This window comes from Patella vulgata, chromosome 1 (genome assembly GCF_932274485.2).
Source record: "Patella vulgata chromosome 1, xgPatVulg1.2, whole genome shotgun sequence".
NCBI classification, from domain to species: domain Eukaryota; kingdom Metazoa; phylum Mollusca; class Gastropoda; family Patellidae; genus Patella; species Patella vulgata.
Window position 1 is genome coordinate 13,070,999 of NC_065879.2, and position 22,787 is coordinate 13,093,785.

General features: G+C 31.3%; 1 long non-coding RNA gene across 2 annotated transcripts in view; it reads left to right on the forward strand.

Annotated features, from left to right (window-relative positions):
• The first annotated feature begins 321 nt into the window (after positions 1–321).
• The window catches only part of LOC126808678 (uncharacterized), a 30,318-nt gene continuing 7,852 nt past the window's right edge, over positions 322–22,787 (forward strand). Inside the window, exons 1-3 of one of the 2 annotated variants that reach the window (XR_007674718.2) lie at positions 322–740; positions 1,456–1,518; positions 20,631–20,798. This is a non-coding gene — a long non-coding RNA (uncharacterized LOC126808678). The remainder of the gene's footprint in view (positions 741–1,455; positions 1,519–20,630; positions 20,799–22,787) is intronic. The other variant, XR_007674717.2, reaches the window with a different exon arrangement.

Consider the following 22,787-nt stretch of genomic DNA (forward strand, 5'->3'; position numbering starts at 1 on the left):
ATCTTCTGATAAAAATGTAACATTAACGTTCTTCGATTCGTGTATATCTTCTGTACTGCGTGATACAGGCATCTTCGACCGCTGTATTCATTGGGTGTATTCAATGTTTCTGTGACAAGGAGCTCACTTGATACATCGGCTACAGCATGTCTATTCAACTGTATCTTCTTCAACCATAATAACATTGAAACACATACAAGTACGCCACGTCCTGTACAACTAACTACGACTATTGAGATTGTGCTGTTGAAAAGAGAAATGCGAATTAAGCTCGTTAGATTTCTTTAGTTAGAGAAATTCAATTGGCAAGCAATTCTTTCTTCTCCCTCTGTATTTCACTCGTTCATCTGCGGAGTAAAAGGAAGGCATTGAAAGCCTTCGTTCGATATTAGATGAAGAATGTGTCGGCTTTAAGAATAATGAAACTCCGCAAAGCATAATGGCCCTTTCTTCACCATATGAATAGCCAAATCCGCTTCTTTTAATGCAGAATCGAAGTGAAGTTAGATTTAGTTCGCTATGGCTCTTGATAAGACGTGTGTGGCTCATACTGGGGGGAAAATGTACAAATATATATCTTATGTTCTTGAATTCAAATTCAATATAATATCAAAATTCACCGAGGCATCGGAATGTATGGTCTGAGACAAGAAAAATGGGAGTGAAGTCCGTACTCAGCGATATTCTATCCGACCACCAGCTCGCCATATTTAAATTCTGGAATAACAACCTAAGACAAGGTATTATTATTATTATTGTTTTTATATTAAGTATTGCCAAATGTATCTTTAATCTCCAAAGCCGGAGATTTATTGTTGTTGGTGTGCTCTCTACAGAACGTTGTTAAAAACACATCCAGCCTCTGTGACGTTCATGTGGGTCTCTTGGGAGCGTCGTAGTGCTGCATTACGATGGTTGAAGCGAGCGAATGCCAATATTTTCAGGTAGTAACTTGTTCGATAACGAATGGATTAACGCATGTTTATATCTTTATGGTGGCATCGTAAATAATATATTAAGAATATATATACCGCGAAACGCTTACGTCAAGCTAGACTCATTGAGCACACTTGACGTGTTTGCACACGAACAGGGATGTAAGAAAAATTTGCATATATTTTTTTTCATTGGTCATTTTTAGTTTTTTGTTCCCGCCCGGTTCTACTTACCATTTTACACGACTAAATAAATTTCACTCGATGCTTTTTTTTTTATTTTATAAAGAATTCTAATTTAATTTTGTGATAATGTTTCTTGAAAAAAAATCCTGCTTCTTTTATCGACTTAAGAGAAAACAAAATGATTTGTTTAGCAATTTCAAATCATAAGACAAAATATTTTTTTTTTATATTCACTCTTGACAATATTTCATGAGTTAAATTACAGCATTTAAAATTTAGACTACGAAATAATTTAGTGAATCGATTGACTCACAATAATTAATTTTTTTTCCAGCCTATTTTACTGGGTTCATCCTGTACATATAATTTTAAATGATTATTTGTGTTTATCAAACTGGTAAGCATTGATAGAATTTCCCATAGTTATCCCTCGAATATATCTTCTACTTTCTGACTCATTCATGATTCATTTTAATATATCGTCAAGATAAATCGAATATTACCCAAGTCAGTTTTTAACTCATTTTACAAAGAACACTACCCATTGATACAGAAATATTATTTGAAGCCTTAATAGTATTCCTTTTGATAAACATGACGATTTGAGATGTCCTCTAGTAATATTATTCACCGGACAGTCACTGAGCACTGAGGTTTAACAAATAACCAATTTTATTCGGACAGATGATTATGTCAACCGTAGTTGTTTTCATAGATGATTTTTTGCCTCAGCTTGTTGGTATTCAATTTTTACTGAAATGAAATGGGGTTTAATGTGTTACTGTTCTGCTCCGACTCAACTTTTTAATGAAATGAAATTTGTATTTATCGTCCTACTGTTCTGCTCCGACTCAATATTTAATGAAATGAAATGGGTTTAACGTCCTACTGTTTTGCTCCGACTCAATTTTTAAGTCCCATGATGTAATATATAGAAAATGAAGAACGGATTTTTTGTCTTTATTCTAATTGTTCTCTCTTTGATGTTTTTCAAAATTATTTTTGTATTCATATTAAGCCGACACAAGCATCAAATTTTAGAATACATTTTGGTAGTTTTGTTTAAACTTTTTTGTTATTTTCTAATTGAAATGTTGGAATATCTTCCCAAAATATTTTAAAAAAATATTTATTTAAAAAATATTTATAAATATAATTTAAATATTCCAGTACATCAATAGAGTGTTAAATGCTAATGTCAACTGCTATCGTCACCCAGTATTCATCCGCATTTTGTAGCCTTTTATATTCTAACTTGTTTTCAATGGCGTGTGTTTATCCCGAGATAGAAATAATGCAAACATTCGGGTAATAAACGTTAAGTTGACTGGCTTAATTTAAAATGTATCTAAAAACTCGGAAAGGTAAATTTGTCCTGAAACTTATCATACCTGAGAGAACGGCAATCTAACCAACATCAAAGAAGTCGACAGGTAAAATAGATACCAGACGATTAACCGTAGTTGCGTATCTCTACTAAAGATCTTTGCTTTAAAAATTGTAACAGTAGGATTTTAAGTAGATTTGTATATAGGCTCTACACTGCCACGTAGATACAGTACTCTGATGAACGTAAAGGGACATTTGGTTGATGTTCAAAGCAAAATAGATTAAATGAAATGGGGTTTAACGTTCTACTTTTCTGTACCAATCGGTTTAATGCAGACGGACAGCAAAACAGGCATTAAATATTAATTTTTATAGCACAGCATCTATAATTCTTTGTTTTGGGATCAACATTTACATGGTGGTTTGGTTTTATTAGCCCTGTTGGTCCAGAAAAGTAGGACGCTAAACTTCATTTCACTATTATGGTTTCGCTTACACAGTATTGATTATAATAATTCGGTTTGAAGATAATATACACCAGTTAATACTGCGATGGTAATAATAAAACAATATGGTCCAGTTTTGCTGACTTTTGAAGACCCAACATTGCTTATATATTTACTCTGATAATGATAGAGTGAACGAAGGAGGCAAATGCGACTTAACTTTCACTCAACACAAACAAGATCATTTCGGAACTAAATAATTCGATTGCACGTAGGTGTCTTTAGCATGGTTCGGAAACCTGAGGACACACAGAAAACCCATGATGTTGGGTTACCATGTCTCTTTAAAATGTCTGTTCTATGGTTAAAGAGACTTCAAAGTACTTTAATTTCTTTACGAACAGAATGTGGTCTGTTTGTCTTTCGATGTAATTAGTAAATACTAAGAAAAAAAAATGAAATTGACACAAGATTCAAGCCTACAGAAAAACTCGAATTTAAACTGACTTTATTTAAGCAAAGACTTTTCATTCATTCATTCATTCACGGAGTGTTCAGTTCATATTAATTTACAATAAACTCATAACTGAGGAATCGTTCGGTATAACGAGCCTTTTAATAAGTCATTTGGCATACAATACCTCGGGTCAAATAAAGGCATGGTCGCCCCAACACTATCCCAAGGAAATGGTGATTGGCCCAAGCCTCGCTTAAGTCTCTACTGACCATAAGGCAGTCTACGCAAGTTCTGTTGCCTAACAGTACATCTGGCCCAAAAAGGCATGGTGTTCCCAACTATATCCCAAGAAGACGGGGACTTCTCCTCAGCCCTGCGTTACTATTTTCTTAGTCTCTACTGACTATAAAGGCAATCTGCAGTTACCCCTCTTTTGATCGACAATAGATCCGGATGAACAAAAAAAGGCCTTGTGTGCCCAACCCTATTTCAAGTTGATTGGTCATCAAGATTCTCGAGTCTCTATACTGACCACGAGGGCCATCTACACCGGGTCGCCAGGAATATGTGCATACCCTTAGGTTCAAACATACGGGCAGTGGAAGTAATAAAATATTTCTTAATAAATAAAAATGTCACAGAGCCACGTATTTTGGAAGGTTGCCATAATCAACTGTTATCCTATATATTTTTGTGGCAAAACATATTCTAATCTAATATTTTGTTCTAATCTAATAGTTTCAACTAAGACATTTTCTTGCTTTATTTTGATCTCGATGTAGATCAATATAATGCTTTACTCTTAATTCAAAAACAACTGAAGCTTACATAAATATTAAATATTCTGCCATGAATTCTAATAAAGAGTTGCAAATATGTTCTATTTTCGTGCACCAAATAAATCAGAAAAATATCTGTAGGAAATTGATTATAAATTGAGTTAAGACGTCTGTAGTGACATATGCTGTAAATAAAAATCCTTCTGTTACCCATGAAATCAATCACAATATAGTAACATACTGACTAGATCAATAAATAAAAATCACAACTCAGATTTTCATGTTTTAACTATAATATTTGGGGTATGGAGCTACCCGTGTAATTCCTACTTTTATAAAAAAAAAAAAAATAAAAACAAATCTTTTAATTTATGATTACTTTTGTTCTGAATTCTGTTAATCTCGAATTGCATTTGTCTTGACTGTTAATGATTGCATTTAGCAACGGAGATCTTAAGAAATAACCGCGATATATATATATATATATATTACTGAATTATGGGGAGCATATTTATACATAAACGCATTATTTTGATATTAGTATTGCAAAATATATGGTTACTATTATTTTGATAAGTATTAATATTTGACGGTTTGATTTTGTATATGTCGATTCGTGTTTTATATGAACTGTAATAAAACAGTTCTAAAAATGTTTGAAGTTGAAGTTTAATATGTGTTTATGAAATATAATTAATATAGGAAATACTATAAATACTTATATTTGGTTTATGTATTACTTTGTTTATGTTATTTCCAAACATGTATATAGTTGGAATTATAATGTGTATAAGCAATTTCAAATATTTAAAGTTTTCAGTTTTCAGTATATTTGTTACTTGTTGTGGTTGTTTTGAAATGTATATAGATTGTATTTATTTGTTGAAATACAATTAGTGTAAGAAATACTATAAATTTCAAATATTTGGGGCTTTCGTTTTTCAGTATATGTTTTACTTGTTTCGGCTGTTTTGAAATGTATATAGATTGTATATATTTGTTGAAATACAATTCGAGTAAGACATAATATAAATTTCAAATATTTGAGGCTTTGAGTTGTCAACTTATATATTACTTTGTTACGGCTGTTTCAAAACAAGTATAGTCGGTATTTATCGCTGAAATATAATGAATATACGAAATACGATAAAATTCAAATATTATTGTGTTCGAGTTTACGATCTATTTATTATTTGTTTTCCATATTAACATTCAAAACCAAAACAATTTCTGACATGTTCAATTGTTTGCCTGATTAGCCTAGGTTTTGTTACTGATCGTTAACTAATTGAATTTGAATTTCTTAATTATTTATTTATCTATTTTGTAAGGGTAGAGAGAAGTGGTAGAATTGTTATCCAAGATTTTTAAACACCAGATACTAAATAAAAGTAGTCCAAATTCTGGTTTCTTTATCATCTGTTTAGTGAAGATAGAGAGAAGGGTGGGATTATTTTTAACCAAGGGTTTGAAACATCAGATATAACATTTTAAACTTACTCTAAAATTTGCGACGGTGGGGTGGGGTGGGTTGGGGGAGGGAGGGGGGAATATTTAACCAAGATTTTTAAACATCAGAAATAACATTCTAAACATCTTACTCCAAATTGTCTTTATTATCATGTTGACCTTCATCACCCGTCTTTTGATGGTAATTGTAGTAGTTAAATCCTTATATGGATTTTAAAGCTAGTTGTAACTCTAGACAACTATTGGATATAAACAAGGGAATCGTGATAGATCACGTATTATAGGATATACGGTTACAGAAGTTAGTAATTCAATACCCAATTCCATATCATATTATGGTTTAGTATCATATTATATTCATAAACATATAGTTTGATGATAAAAATGATTATAAAGATTTAATCTGACTCTTTTAAGTTTTGAAGTGACCGAGATGTATGATAAATACAATAACACAGTGATTCCACTCCTATTAAATGTATCCAGTGATCTATAAAAAAAATGAATATTCTGTCATAACAATTACAATATTAAATTTGCAACTGAAATGTGTAAGCCAATGCACGTATCGTACTTGTTTATCATATCATCAAATTTTTAAAAGGATACACAAAGTAGTAAACCGGATATCATTTGTTTTTTATTTGAGATCATGATATTAATATATGTTACTCTTTCAACTACAATTTTTATATTCCCAGGCTTAATATGCTTTCGTATATATATGGTTTATATCAATTAATAAACTTGAAGTAAACGTTATTAATAATCCCGAGAATCAAAGACATAATGTTATGTTTCTATATATATTCGATATCAAATAGTCAACATAAACATGAAATAAAAAAAAATATTCATATTTCCTGTGAATCACGGGTATATATATATATATTAAATGCCTTTTTTAACGTCCAAATTAGGTTATTTCGTCCCCAAACTAGGTCGTTTCGGGACGAACGTATGGTTCAATTTTATTTCAATAATTTGTTTGCAGTGGGAGAAAACCCGGGGACCCGGAGAAAACCCACGAGGTTGGAAGGCGACCCTAATCCTTGTCACGTACAAGTGGGGAATCGAAACCACGCCACGTGACTCAATAACAGACCGTTAACCATTCAGCCACCCCCTCCCATCCCCACCACCACCTTCATATACAGTTCTTTAGTAAATATCCAACATGTTAATTTTACAACGTATAAATGAATAACAAAGTGGTTGTTTTCATATTGATGTATACAGTATTATACTATGATATAAAATCAAATATTTAATTAGTAAATATATATATAATAAGAACAAAACATTAAATTATTATAAAATTAAGAGAATATGTAGTTAGTCTATAGTATTATCTAAATAATGTTATGTTTAATATCTAAATTATATTAATATTTCTACTATCTATCCATCGTCTGTATGCTGGTACTTTATACAGTTCGATATCAATGAGCTATGATTTTTATTAAAGACATTGATATTGTCAATAATTGTTTCGATAATTAATTGTCATTGTCACGCACACGTGAATAGATGGATTTGTGTGATATTGGATGTAGATGTCCCTTTTTTACTGAAAAAAAAACAACACATTAATATATTTTAGGGTTTTTAAAATAAGTGAAATGAAAACTGGAAAATGAAGTGATTAATTTTCTGCTGTAGTTATGTTTTCAACAATAACAATATAAATACTAATGAAAAAAAGAAATAGAAATATAAAAAAGATCAAAATACAATACACCTTTTTATTATTACAAAATATGCGTGAAGAAAAAATAATTTACAATAACCCCCGAACTAAATTCACACCGCCACAAAATAAAAAATGAAACAATTTTTATAAATTATTCCCGCAGATTTGGATTCTTTTGTTATTCTCTATGGTAGATTTCGGGCGAACCTGTGTGATTTTTCATGATTTCGCTGAACCCTTAAATCGTTTCATGCGCTTTAATGATTTCCCTCGCTTAAATAGGGAGAAGAGGGGGTTTGAGTGGCCGTCAGATTTATCTTAATCAGCAATTTACTGAGGGTGAAACGCACTAAAAGAGTGGGAATTTTAACACGTTTTGAGAAAAAATACTCGTCTCATTTCTTAATGGTTTAATGTACTTGACCAAAATGATATTAATCACCCGATTAGCAAATTAACGAGATGAAATTGCCACTGAGACAAAAATCTATAGCATTTTTACATCTAATCTGTCATTAGAATGCTATTTAATAGCAAATGAAATGAAAAATATGATTTATATGTTTAGGGATTTGCAACAAAAAGGAGGATATTTTTCGATTCTATAATAAAACACCATACAAAAGAAAGAAAAAAGAAAATAAATCGTTCATGTTATGAATTATGAATAACACGAGCACACACGCAGGTATTTTTATAAAATGAATCTATATACATGATATGCATGTGCAATGATACATATAATGTGACAAACATGTACCATATTTATATATTTTGTTATGTTGACAATATCAGATTTTCACTTGAATAATTCACAATAATCCATTAACAAAACCTACAAATGTACTATTTTTATAACATTTTATATATTATATTAGTGATTGGTTCTTTCGGAAGCAAGTCATCAGAACATTATGTGTATATATGTCCTTGGCATCGACATCGCCTTACTTATGAATATACTGTAATAACCTATTTGTATGTTCTTTTCAATGGTTCTTATCTTTCGCAACCTGTAGAATATGTTAAAAGGTTGAATATATCCAGTCGTCGTGGTCACTGTCTATGGAAGAGATTTTTACATAAGCATCAATGCTTGATATTGTATCCATATATAGTAGGTAAATATAGATCATTGAGTCATCAAATAATAAAATATTGTTTAAATAATGTACAAATTATTATATTCACATTACTATTCATAATTGAGAAGAAAAAAAAATAATATTTAAGAAACGTTTTACTGGTTTATTATTAAATATTAGGTATGCTGAACTTTGTCACGTATAGATAGACACGTTTAGTGATAATAATAATTGACAAGGAATTCACTATTTTGTAAATCAAACGGCATGTATTTACAAAGCATTCGAAGTACTCGTTTTATTCAATAAGAATCGATTCATGCTAGCATATAGATTTTTAAGCTTAATTTTCTCCTGCTACATGAATTAATATATTATTTAGCAATTTACCAGTATATACATTCATAAGTTATAGGCAGTCATTTATAAAACCAAACCTAAACACTAGCATATGCAGCATAAGAAAATTTCAAATCATTTTCAAAAATGTTTGGTTTTGAAATTATATATATATAAAAAATGATTTAAAAACTCTATGCTTTTTCTATGAAGTTGAAATATTATAGAACCGTGATATTTTTTTATCGGATAAATTAAATATTATATTTCTTGAAATGTTGTTTATGTATTTTTAAACATTAATTATATAATTTATATAAATATCAGAATATCGAATTACAAAAATTCAACCACAAAAGACATCTATCTTAATTTCCAGTAAGCTATATTATTACCAAACAAAACTATTTCATATGAAAAATATCTGAATATTACCAGAAACTGCATTACAAGAAATGAACTATCTTAATATTCACAATGAGTTACTAAAATTTGCCCTGTAACTGATATTACCACAAAAAATATCTTAATATTCTCGAGGAGTAACTGATACATGTACAAAATTAAAAATTATCTTAATATTCACCATGAGTTAAATTAGAACAAACACAACGCGTATATCTAAAAACTAACACTGCAACAGTAATTACTTTTCAAAAATATGCCCAGTAACTGGTAAAATAGAAACAAGAACTATTTTAATATTCCCAGTAGGTTACAAAACATACGTTACACATAAACCTGTATACCTGTATTTAATTATTTACATCATGTGTTGTGTATACCAATATTGTATATAATAAAAGGGGTCAAGTCTTTACAACTTAAAGTAAATAGAGATTCTATGTAGAAATACATGACCTACTCACGTTTACCCAGGATTTATCATCTTATAACAAATTGTCGCTGAATAAAAGAGTGACAATAGTTTATTTCAACTTACTGAAATTTTATCCAGTGTTGATATTGTACAACGATTATGTCCCTTTGTTAAAGATGTGCGAAGCGCGCGACTGAAGCCCCGGGATTTGTCGTCATCGTTTAAAAGACGTTTGAACAAAACGAGGCATAGATAAAGCGAACTGAAAGGCGACAAGATAAATGATCTCCACTTTCATCATCATTTCACATTAAAAGTAATATAGCGGAATCCACTGAAGTGATATGATATCGGAGGTTTAATTACCTCACCCTTGCAAATCCCGGAGTACAATAATGTCGTCAAGTTAAAACAAAAATTGCCTAAGCCAACCTTATACGGTAGACATGATGAACTGCCGAGTCGGTTTTATTTTAAGCCCCAGCGACTGTCCGATGGACAAAATGACACCATATTTTTTCTACTTAATAAAAATAATGCTATTGAGACTTCAAATAAAATTTATTTTCAAAATATTGGGTTTATCTTTTGTAAAATGTGTTAAAGTGGTGTAGACATTATTTGATACCTAACCTTGCCTAGTCATTGAGATTACGGGCATGTCAATATAGCAACGAAATAGCACCTTGTTTACGACGTATTTTTATCAAGTTATTAGAAAAAATATCTTCTTAATCTATTCAGCAACACCTACATTTATCAACCTTGATCTGGCGACAATATTTCCTTAATTTTTAAAAATAAAATAAACACCAACTTTCCCATTGAAAGGGTAACGTGTTCCTTCCTTATTTAAAAATATGTTTCGTTTACGATCGTGTTATATTTAAGATGGTTTGACAAGACCCGTTTCTTTTACAACCATATTTGATCTTTTTTTAATGATTTCCTCCTAAGCAATTGATACATAATCGAACTTTATTGTCGACCAAATTTATATCTTGTCCAAGAAAAAACCCAATAAATATTCTAAATTTATTAACGAAAAGTTTATCTCTCTACCTTCTATAATTTTTAAATATTCGAGACGTTTCTTTTACGACGGTATTTTATCCCGTTTATGAAAGAATAATCTTCCCATCCTTTTGTATAATCAGCGTTAACACTGGTGACCAGCTTGTTACAAAATCATGCATTAGTACATTGACTAAATATATAAATACATTCCTCATCTTTTAATATATTTAGTGATTGGTAAAGACCGAACAGTGAAATCTTTTGACAAAGCACTGCTGTTTTTGTTACATACATGAAGATGTCCCAGTAGATGTCATGTATAAACATGCTTTTTGTATCCTTCCATTATGGGTAAAAGAAAATAAATAGTTGTGAAAAAAACGTGCATGAAAAACAAATTTATTATTTAAAAGCTATCTTCAAAGCACAGATTAGTAAATGTGTAAATTGAAAAATAAAAAAAAGAGGGAAAAAAGAGAAAAGAAACGGACGCTTGCGTAGAAATTGTGACCCGCATTTCTTAACAGTGGCAATATTGAACGATTTGGAATCAGTGTTTAATACCGTTAAATACAATAGCGACTATCAGAAAGCGATTAAGGCTTGTGTCAAGCTATATCTCAAAATTAATTGCGTTTTATCGACGCGAAGTTGTCAATCTCCATTACCCCAGCCTCAATGGTAAGCATACGGTCTTACGTCACAAATGTGAACCCTAATGGCCGAAGACTCTATTCAAGCGTCAGAAACTTCCATAGAAATGGTCGTCGAAATGAGACAGCCGTGTGATTGATGTGCTCATAATGCACAAATAATGAATTCGTTATGAATATTTCTACTAGCTAGTCACCTTGGTCAAGTTGGGTGTATTTTAATAAGTCCGTGAGATTAGTTTTGGGTTTTTATATATATACTCCCATAGCGCTGTATTTTATTTTGTGCATGAATTAATAATGTCAATAGTTATCAACACATGGCTAGTAAATAAGAAACTTGAATTCTGAAAACGCACCAATTCAAAGTGAATATGTCCTTCATGCACATAGAAATCCCGTTTAAATGGATTCAGACGGGTGTAGCCTGCGAAATGTGCTTCAATATCAACTGTAAATTCAGGATTTAAATCACAAAATCAAAGTGAAAACAGAAATTGAGATAATCGCCAGGGACACAAAAGTCTGTTTCAATCGGAGGCGAAGCGAACGATTCAGGCCGAAATAACGGGTTTTAACTTATAAAATGAAAGTGAAAATGTCCTTGATACATACAGAAATTCGGATAGTTCCCATGTATACAGAATTGGCGTCTAAATTGGAGCCGAAGCGATGTACTCTGGTCAATGTAATAATAAAAAGTGTCTTAATCCCATCTTGAATACCAGGCTTAACGTACAAAGTCAAAGTGAAAATGTCCACACAAAGAGAAAACCCGTTTGAATTGAAGCCGAAGTATAGTATTGGTTCAGGTCGATAGCGGGAAGGAAATGTGTCTCGATGTCATTTTGGGAATAACGAATTTATTTTTACGCCAGATTAGAGAATTAAAAATAGATACTATATATATTTCTAATAACCAACCCAAAACTCTATTTCTCCACAACTACAATCATTACAATCTGTAACTGGTTAAATGAAATAGGGTTTAACGTCCTACTTGCCTACACCAACCGGGTTAATGAAGATCGTGTAGTTAAGTTTTTTTGTCTTGTAATACTATCTTTCCTATAACATCTTGGGATTTAGTGTCGATACCATTTATTACTTTTTAAAATTTCCAACCATATAATATCAAATTTTTGTAATCAAACAAAATGTATATTGACTAATATTTCCCAATACAAACCATCATAATTCTAAAAAAAAATGTCCAACCATTTAACATTTTGTTATATTTAAAAATTTAATAATGTATGTTGACTAATACCGATTTACTCCCCCGTTTAAATCATGGATATAAACATTGTGGTGACAAGTATAAATAACCGAAAAAGGCATTTTTACATCTAAAAAAACCCCAAAATATTATTGCGTTAGCGTCTGAATTATTATTATCAATTTTACAGAAATTGAATTCAAGAATTGGTCTCCCTTTTCCTTATAAATTGATATTTTAAATGTGAAACATAACCATGACCAAATTTAACAGCTGTTTGAAATAGTTTAAAAGGCATGTTGCTAATGTAAGAAAATATTATATATTATCATCATCATCATCCATATACAGTGAATTGTTTTGCACTCGTGAACAAAAAAAATACATTTCTTTTTTCTTGTTAGTAATTATAAATTCGTGAAGTCAAAAACAGAAGTAGATTTTTTGACTTATTGTAGAGACTTCTATATGTCAAATAATTACTCCTATTATGTCTCTATTATATTAAAGAAATAAATAGAACCGCTTTTGTTTTAAGATTTTCCTATGAATTGAATTTAATTTCGAAGAACAATACTTCCTTTAAGATTTTGAGATTGGATTGGAGTCTATTGTATTTCTATTGTTACGTAAATCTGTGATAAAATGCAACCCTCGAAATAGTTAAATAGTCATCGATGTAACTTTCAATACACCCTTCGCTTCTTCCGGCCCCCTTCTTATTCAAACGATAAAAGTACAATAGGCATGGATTTTTTTAGAGAGGGAATCAAGATAGAAAGCAAAAACTTTTCTAAGACAAAAAGACAAATCTTTGACCTTGTCAAGTTTATAATTATCTCTTTTTTTATTTTTACTTCTTGGGATGATGTTGAGCATGTTCTAAATGGTAGTCCACTAGTCGCTTTTTAGACCAGACATTATTAGTTCTTATATTTTAATAAATTGTAATTATTCTGCTCTTATCATATGAGAGTTTCTGATTGTTATGAAACTGCTGGTTACATATCTCAGAATATTTATGAAACTGCTGGTTACATATCTCAGAATATTTCCATACCTAAACAGAATTAGAGAAACCTAAAAAGATATTTATAGTGTTAATATTCCATTAAATAATTGTTTTAAATGTCCTATTAGAATTAGAGAAGCTTTGGAAAATGTCCTGTTGGCATTAGAGAAACATCAAAGATATTTATAGTGTCAATAGTCGCTAAAAATATAGCAAAATAGTCAATATTATTATGTAGTTATTAATGTATTCTTATGATAATTTGAACAATTTATATTTTAAGTGACTAACTGTAATAGAAACCTGGCCAGTTGTTATTGTATTTTGTTCTAGCCCTTGTAGAAACTAATATAGAGACTGACTATAAAAGACAGAAATCATCCCTATAATTATTTTATATATCTTAAGTGATACATAAATATAATTAGAGTAACTTGAAAGATGTTTATAGTGTCCACATATGCTAAAATATAAGAAAATATTGCAAATATACTATTAAAAGTTATTGTGTTAGTGTTCACAACTTATATGTTGTGAATAGCGGAATAGTAATACATGTAAATACGTTAAAACATATTAAGATACATCTCAAACACTCAGACATCGTTAAAAGAATATTCTTAGTATATTTCTGTACTACTACAGTTAAGGAATTGTTAGCAGAATTTGAATTGGAAATTTCAAATAGGAAAATGGTTGTAATTGTTTAAATCTCTCTCAATGTACAAAACCAATTAATAGGCTCACATAACTTACGATTTGTAAATCAACTTTAAAGATTTGTCCCATAGGAGGAGCCAGTATCATTTTTTTAAAAAAATATTACAAACATGTATGAACAGCATGGTACCTTCATAGCACTGCTGTGATAAGGACTGGGATCCGAGAATTTCTAGATTGATGTTTTTTTCATAGAAACACTAACGGTATTTACACTAAGAAATGTTAAAATACTATAATTATTGTTCTGACGACAATACAACACTTTAACCATTGTAAGGTACTCTTTGCTAGTAAATATAGGTTGCTACAATCGGCTTAATTGTCCTGAAAAAACAGCACAATAATTACAGCTACACATTAGTCGAATTATCATGTACAGAGCTATGATTTGATTGAAAAGGAGGATCCAATTTAACAAATCAATTTGCAAAATCATGTGGTTTACATTTAGGCATTTTGCTTTATTGAAAATTATTTTATTTATTAATGGACGAATATGCAAATGTTTGTATTTGGCAATGTGGTAACTTATTTTTTATAAAATTTATATGTAGATGAAAAACGTGGACAAATACGGAGTCAAATATTTAATTTGAGTGTTTTGATGTGTAGAAACTTATTTTATTTAAATTTTATATAGGTTTAAATAATCGCAGGATATTGATGACCAACCGACAGTCCAGCAAAGTCGTACTAATGTATATATAAATAATGTACGTCATAGATCCTATAGTCTACCTATTTTGATGAATTTGTGAATTTGTAACTACGTTAAAAATTTGGTCCTCTACCACAGAATAACCAATAACAAAATCATAAAACTTATAGTCTAATAAACACCTACACTATATAAGTAATGAACGTTATAATAAGTGTATTTCAAGCATGGTGGTGGTGGTGGTGGGGGGGGGGTCATGGTGGTTCAATGAATATGCGGTCCCTGGATCGATCCCGGCTTTGACCGAGAGGGTTCTTTGCGAATTTCCTGTCTGGTTTATCCGTGTCAGTGTATGGTGGGGAATCAAAAATCGTCTATTCTTTCGAATGGGACGAAACACAGAGGCTCAACTCGTGTACACATGGGCCTTCGGGTAAACAAACCCCTGACAGTGGGCATTCGAGTAGACGGAAAAGCCGATGTCCGAGCATAAATTCGTAGTACACTGAATGCAATATGCCCGTCCTCACGAGCCCGGTTGGAGCAGAAAAATAGGGTGTTAAACACTATTTTATTACATGTTTCCTAAATTTGAAAAATATACATTTGATAATACCTATTATTGAAGAAGTATCACCATTGTGAACAATAATAAAAAAAAATAATAAAAAAAAACAAGAAAAAAAAACCCCCTGCATATCTATACATGTCATTATATACAGAAGGTTAATTTTTAATTTTTTCTGTCTTAGAAACAACGCCCATACTTTCTTCACCAATATTTCTTTGTTTTAAATCATCCATGGATAGCTTAAACATTCAAGATGGTTTGAATAATTCATAATGACACAAGAATAACTACAAGTTTTCTCTGTGGTATACTCTGGCACATAATTGTTGACTTAATAATAACAATTATTGTTTATTTTTATATCTTTGGTATTAAAAATTAATTGTTGTTTTTTTTTTAAAAAAGAAAAAAGATTTTGTATAGCATTAAGCAAATTAACATTGTATTATATTTTTAGGGTTATAATGAAACAATAAGTTTCTTATAAATAATTCTTTTTTTCTTTTTTTGAAAAATGAAATTATCAGGGGTGACATAAGAAAAATTAAAAAAACATTTTTATTTTAAGTGCGATAGATGTGTTGACGGTTACAGGGGACTAATTCAAATTTGGCAGAAATTTCATGTAAGGAGAAGAGCACAATTTGGCAGCTACATTTTTAAAATAAGCAGAGCACAAGCTGGCAGCCATTTTTATAATGAGACGAACACAAGCTGGCAGCCATTTTTATAACGAGAAAAGCACAAGCTAAGCTAGCAGCCATTTTTACAATGAGTAGAGACAATTTGGCAGATATTGTTATATCTTTCACTCTTTAGCATGGGTATTGGTCACATGCCTATCCGGTTTCGTTGTACATTTTCATGTACCTAATTCATCATCTTGCAGTACAACTTCGTCATACCATTACACATATGTTGAATAACTGTGTATTTTAAATTATTTTCAAAATTTGTTATTAATGTATATAAATTGTTATTTTCACACACTCATTGAATTTATATTATAACCATTAAGTACATTGGTCGACAATGCTTTTATTTCATACAAATTAAGTGGCACGTGAGTTCAAATTCAAAAAGATTTGAATTTTAATTTAATTATAAACTATATTGTAGTTCATTTAAAATGTCATCATGTATCAAAATTTCTTGAGCAGATGCGTGGCTAACATTTCTAAGATTTGATACAAATTAAGGAGTATGGGGGTCGGATATCCTACAGACGCGACATGGCAGAAGAAAAGTGGCTCAACTGAAATCTAAACCGCACGTTAATTTACGCGGATCTTGTTCATAACGCGAGATCGCACGTAGAGAGTGGCGACTCCATCTTCTATACAGCTACAAGTAACTAAATTTCTTTAATATCCCTAATTGTGGTCCATTGTTTCGCCAAACCTCTACAAGACATTTCAAAATAACTAGTTAAAGCTCTTAATACCACGTGAGCACGTTCTAGCGTTCTAAAACTCATGTCACACTGCTTCTCATGTTCAATCTGTCTCGTGGCGTTCTCGTTAATGGCGCCTGTCTCGTTTCCTCCTCTTCTTAGTCCTATTTTACACTCTGATTTTCTCAACATCAAACTATTCTGTGAGAACAGTACATTTGTCCAATACGACAAATTTGCCCGAGGGTGAAAATGAAGCATCGTTCCCAAGCAAGGAGAAAATTTTGAATAATTTTCGAACGAATCTGAACTTCAGCACCATTGTCCTTGCTTTTATAGGCGACCGACTTAAAACAAACACTTTTCTAACCAATTAAAACATGTCGGCACCGGAGAAAATCTCGCCTCAAGGCATATTGTATCTAACAGGCGATCTAAATTGGTAGGAAAAGAATAAAACACATCGGGACAAAGTCGTATAAAAAGAATTACAGACGAAAATTGGCAAAATATTTAGGTAAATCAGGGCAATTAAGTAGAAAATACTACAGATTGACCTACAATACATTGACGCTAAAGATTAAATAATGACGCCACGATGTCTTTCAATAGACCAACATTTTGATATATAGCAATTATGAATTCGGGACATTATATCACTGGACAAAATGACCCAATACATATGCCAACGAACAAAATGGCAGAGGGAAGCAATTCTTTTCCGTAACCTAATGATAACTTTTGTCATGTTGTCCATGTGCATTACGTAGCTTACTGTCCGTGTAGATTATGTCCGGATCAAAGTCGTAAAAAAGAATTACAGACAAAATATTTAGGTAAATCGCGATCAGGTCTATTAAGTAGAAAATATTAAAAATTGACCAACAATACTTTGACGTTAAAGCTGAAAGAATAAAGCCCCGTTGGCTTTCAATAGGCCAGCATTTTCCTATAGCAATTATGAATTCGGGACACTGTCATTGAACAAAACGGCCAAGTACATATGTCCACGAACTAAAAGGCAGAGGGAAGCAATTCTTTTTCGTAACCCAATGATAACTTTTATCATGTTGTTGGTGTACATTATGTCCGGACCCATCAATTATATTTCATTTTTTAATTTAACAAAATTAGAATTTACTTGAAAACTAACGATTTAATTTTACTATGATGATTCTGGTCATACAAAGTGGCTCTACATTACTTCTGTACACTTTCGTAAACTACTTGGGGAATGCCCACCCATTAGAATACACCGGATCTAAATACTTTAAAATATTATGTACGAATTTCAGAAAGTAGGGGCCACTGCAGCAAACTAGCATACACTTATGTCATCAATGGGTTATTTATATGATTAAATAAATAATTTTGAAAATGTTCTTATAGTCACTTAGGAAAATATAAGTGTGCACTTCTTTTGCACGTCCGCCCTGACATAGTAAATTAAACAAAGGATATAACTGAAAACAAAATTTATATTCAGAATGTCAGAAATATTTCATTTGGATTTAAGAACCCGTAAGGACAGGAGAACCAAGTTGCTTTATTCATTTAATGTAAATAAATCTAATTTATTTTATTTTCAAATGTTTGATGATATCTAACTTTAATGTTATTTTGTTTCAAGAATTTGAAATGAAATAAAATGGGTTTAACGTCCTGCTGTTCTGTTTCTACGTCAATGATATGAGCAAAGATGAAATCTTGTAATCTTTAATAATTTTAATTTAATTATTAAAGTTTTTGAAAGGAATGTTACTGCATTTTTCATATAAACATTGCATATATTAACTGCTCGAAAGTGTCAGGCGCAACAGAGAGGCCAAATGATATCAACACAGATTACACATAATCTTTAATAATTGCAAACGTTTTAGAATGAATATTTCACTACATTTGATCGTCAATTAAGCCTTGTATATACTAGATGCCTGAAAGTGTCGGGTGCAACAGAGCAGCCAAATGTGGAAAGTCGAATCGCGTTAAGGACATGTTATGTTCCGCTACAGATATATTAACTGTACTATGTCAAACATTAGAACTATTTTGGAACTATTTCTCTGTGTGGCGATCTTTACAAAATCCGCCCGTTAAGAAACCTATAAATACTGTATTCTCTAGCTCTTATACTATCTTATGACTTCATTTTGGAACTATGTTTTGGGTGGCCAATCTGCCCAACTGTTCCACAACCGCCCGTTATGAATCAATTTTTATTAGTGATGTGTTTATAAACCTATAAATACGAAACAACCTTCCATCAGTTAATATCAAATAATATCTTATTATCACTTTATTTTATTAATTCAAATCCCCGTAACATTTTCACTCCTTCTCTAACAAATCTGAATTAGCAATAAGCCACAGAAAATAGGTTGATAATAAAACCAATAGACGCTAAACGCTGATATTTTCTATTAGTATTAATACCCTAACAATGAACGTGTATCTGATACGTCGGATTACATTACAGTATTTTATTATTTGTTTATCATGAAAGGAAAACGCGTCTTTACGTTTCATTTCAATATGAATCCGGGTTGAAAAATTGATCGGTAACAACGAGTCGGTATTACTATGTTAATTATTGAAAATTGACTTGACATAAATCAGTATTTTTATAAAAGTGAAATTGACAAGCAAGTATTATTTATCTCACCGCCAGATGGTGTCCCTCAGGTGGATATATGTAGGTGGGAGAAAAAAAAGAATGAGTTTATTCACGTCCATAACGCCCATTTTTATATGTCATTCAATATATCACAATCAATTTGGGTTTAATATACGTCGATACATATTGGCCTATTTCACATCAATAGGATGGGAACTCAATTTTATTTTAGATAGTTTCTTTAATTCCATGTATAAAAGTTTCATATAAAAATATATAGACGGTGTATTAGAATAAAAACACTTCTGAAATATTTACGTCCGTATTACACGTCCACGGAAATAAATTGGTCTGTTTCCAAATTACTTTAGTTGGTTAAAACATTAACGTTTTGTTTGTAAAGAAATGAAACTTGTAACTGATGATTTATCTTCATATTTCTTATTTAGAACAAAATAAGCGAAATATTGATACAACTAAGAACGTTGTTGTCTTTATTCGGTTGTCAATATTACAAAATGGAACGTATGGGGTCAATAACCACACTTTTCGTAAACAACATAAAGGTCTTCAAAACAATAACAGCAGTTCTATAGAAGATAATTACTAAATTTTAATCGGAGTTACGTTTCTACAAAGTATCTCTCGTCCTTGTGATTTGAAGCCTATAATATTTGTTTTTTAGTTTAAATTACTAAATGCATCTTAATGAATTATTATGTCTGTGTTCCTCGAACTTTCAACATTATGTTATCGTGTCTGTAGATCGGTTGCGTAGTGCCACATTTGCTTTCCGTCTTCATTCGGACGTTAACAGGGGGGTTACGGTGGCTAAGTGGGTAAGGCGCTGTCTCGCTAGCCTGGAGGTCGGGTGTTCGATCCCTGCATTGGCCGAGAAAGTCCATCGACATTTTCCAGCGTGGTTCTCCCATTGTCAGTGATGCAGGACAGAGGGCCTGACAACATCGTTCGGATGGTACGAAAAACCAACCGAGGTCCCGTGTAAAAGATCCCTAGACAGTTGAAATTCGATATAAGAGTAGGCGGTAGTGCCGCTGTCCGGCAAAATGTCCCTCATAGCACACTATATGGCGTATGCCCGTCTTCATTAGTCAAGTTCGGAACAGAACAGAAGGATGTTTAACCCCATTTCATTTCAGGACGTTAACAGCCCCCCCCCCCCTCTCTCTCCATTTTATTATTTTATTTCATTTTGTATTTTTTTCCACAGATGAACTATACTTCGGTTGAAAGTAGTAGAGTTAAAGATACTACTATTATCTGACATTGCTGGTTACATATTAGTTTCAAGTTTGTGTTACTAGAGGTTACGAAAATTCGATCGTGGTATGAAGGCACTTTTACAAATATTTGACACTTTTCGCCTGAACGTATCCTTGTAAGTATTTGAATACATTTAATGATAGTAAATCGAGATGGTTTAATTGTCAATCTTTGTTCGGGTATTACAACATTAACAGATTAAGTAAATAAACGGGTGTACCTATTATTTTCTGTTTTGCATTATTTATTCAGACGTAAAGCTACATCTAGTAATTGAAACCTTGTTCTGTAACCAAACACTACAATCATTCACTACAAGCCCCTGTGAAATAGTGCCCCGAGAATTACACTCGTTGCTTTTCTACAATGAAGGTGGAATCTTGGCTAGATTTTGAAATTTTAAGATGGTCCTCGAAATATTTCGCCAGCTTTGAAACACCTTGGTTTAAAGTACAATAATTATAGTAATTTAGGTCCGTGTACATGGATTGGAAACTATCGGGTGCATTACACTTCAAATCGTTTGTGACATTTACGGTTGTGGACACTCCAAGATCATTCTTATCTACAATTATGTCACCCAACGATATTAAATGTCTGATTGACTTACTTGAACTAACCTGGAGTCGGCCATTGTGATTAAATAATTAATAGATTTTCCTATTTTATTTAAAAGAAAATGCCATTTTATTAGAAAAAAAATTAACTTCGCGATTTTTTTCCTAAATACATAAGAAGCGAGAAAATATTTAAAATACGTATTCTACAAAGGGTAAAATATACTCTATTTAAATGTTGGAAAAATATTAAAATCATTTGTATAGTTTATACCTCGCTATAACTGTACAACGAAGTTCATCGGGGATATGCCTGAAAAATGACTTATATATTCCATATAGTAGTAAATACTGCGAGGACATTCATGAACTAAAATTATACAATTGTAGTAAAAGAAAAGAAAAAAAACAAAATTTTTCACCAACAGCTGATTTCAACGTTTGTTGTATTTTAATCCGGGTTTTTATATTCCTTTATTTTTTCTTGTCTCTTTTTTTCATTCTTTCATCCAGGAAATGATTAAAGGGAAATCTTGTACTCATCCTATACGTTGCTATAACAACGCTCACAGTTCTGGCATACATAGCAACCAGAGTCTTTTAGAAACTGGTTCCAAAAGAAATAAATTCTGTTAGCACAATATATCAAACAGGTCTCTGTCTTATGATATTTTCTTCTTCCCGGTAGTACATTAATCGGGTTACATGAGTACTTGACATGCTGGAATGACGTGGTTTTTTTCTTTTCCATTAGTTAATCCTAGCGATTAGTTTATACTTATAATCTTTATAATTAATTGACTTGGGTTAAAGCCCCCCTGATCGTCAATATAAGGATTTTAAAATCCTATGCAAACCAAAATAATGTGGAAGTTGAATCTCTAAAAACAATACCTACATGTAATAGTGGTAATATCGTCGACAGCCTCTACAGACGGTATCAAAAGTCAATTCCACCTATAATTGTTAAGTCTTTTGGTGGAGCTCTCGTATTTCACAAGACATTTCGCGTGACTATTAAAAAATGTCCTCTAAATCTATTAGATATTTATATTTTTTATTTATAATATTTAACAATTGATCAAGAAATTGACAAATTCAGATTTTTTTGGCAATTTGATTTGATTAATTTTGTTCTGTTAATATCGGTGTAATTACTTTATTTATGCTATGAATGAAAATATTCAAAAGAAAAAAATATTAATGGGTGCGACTTCAAATGTTTCTGCTAACCTGAAATCTGAAAATATCTAAACCATAAAAAGTACATTTGTGCTTTCTGAAATAAAATCAGAACTAACAAATCATAATTCAATTCATTTCAATTTATTTTATTGGTATTTTTTAAAAACAATTTATTGACAGCCGATAATAGTTTTAGATACCTGTGTAGTTTGACGGTCGGCTGTCTTTGAAGTGTGAAAATACAATAAACAATTGCAATGATACTTGTTTGTACCTTTTATCGTTTTCATCATTTGATAAAAAATGAGTATGAAATAATAATAATATGTATTGCTTTTTGTTGTAATAAAATGATATCACGT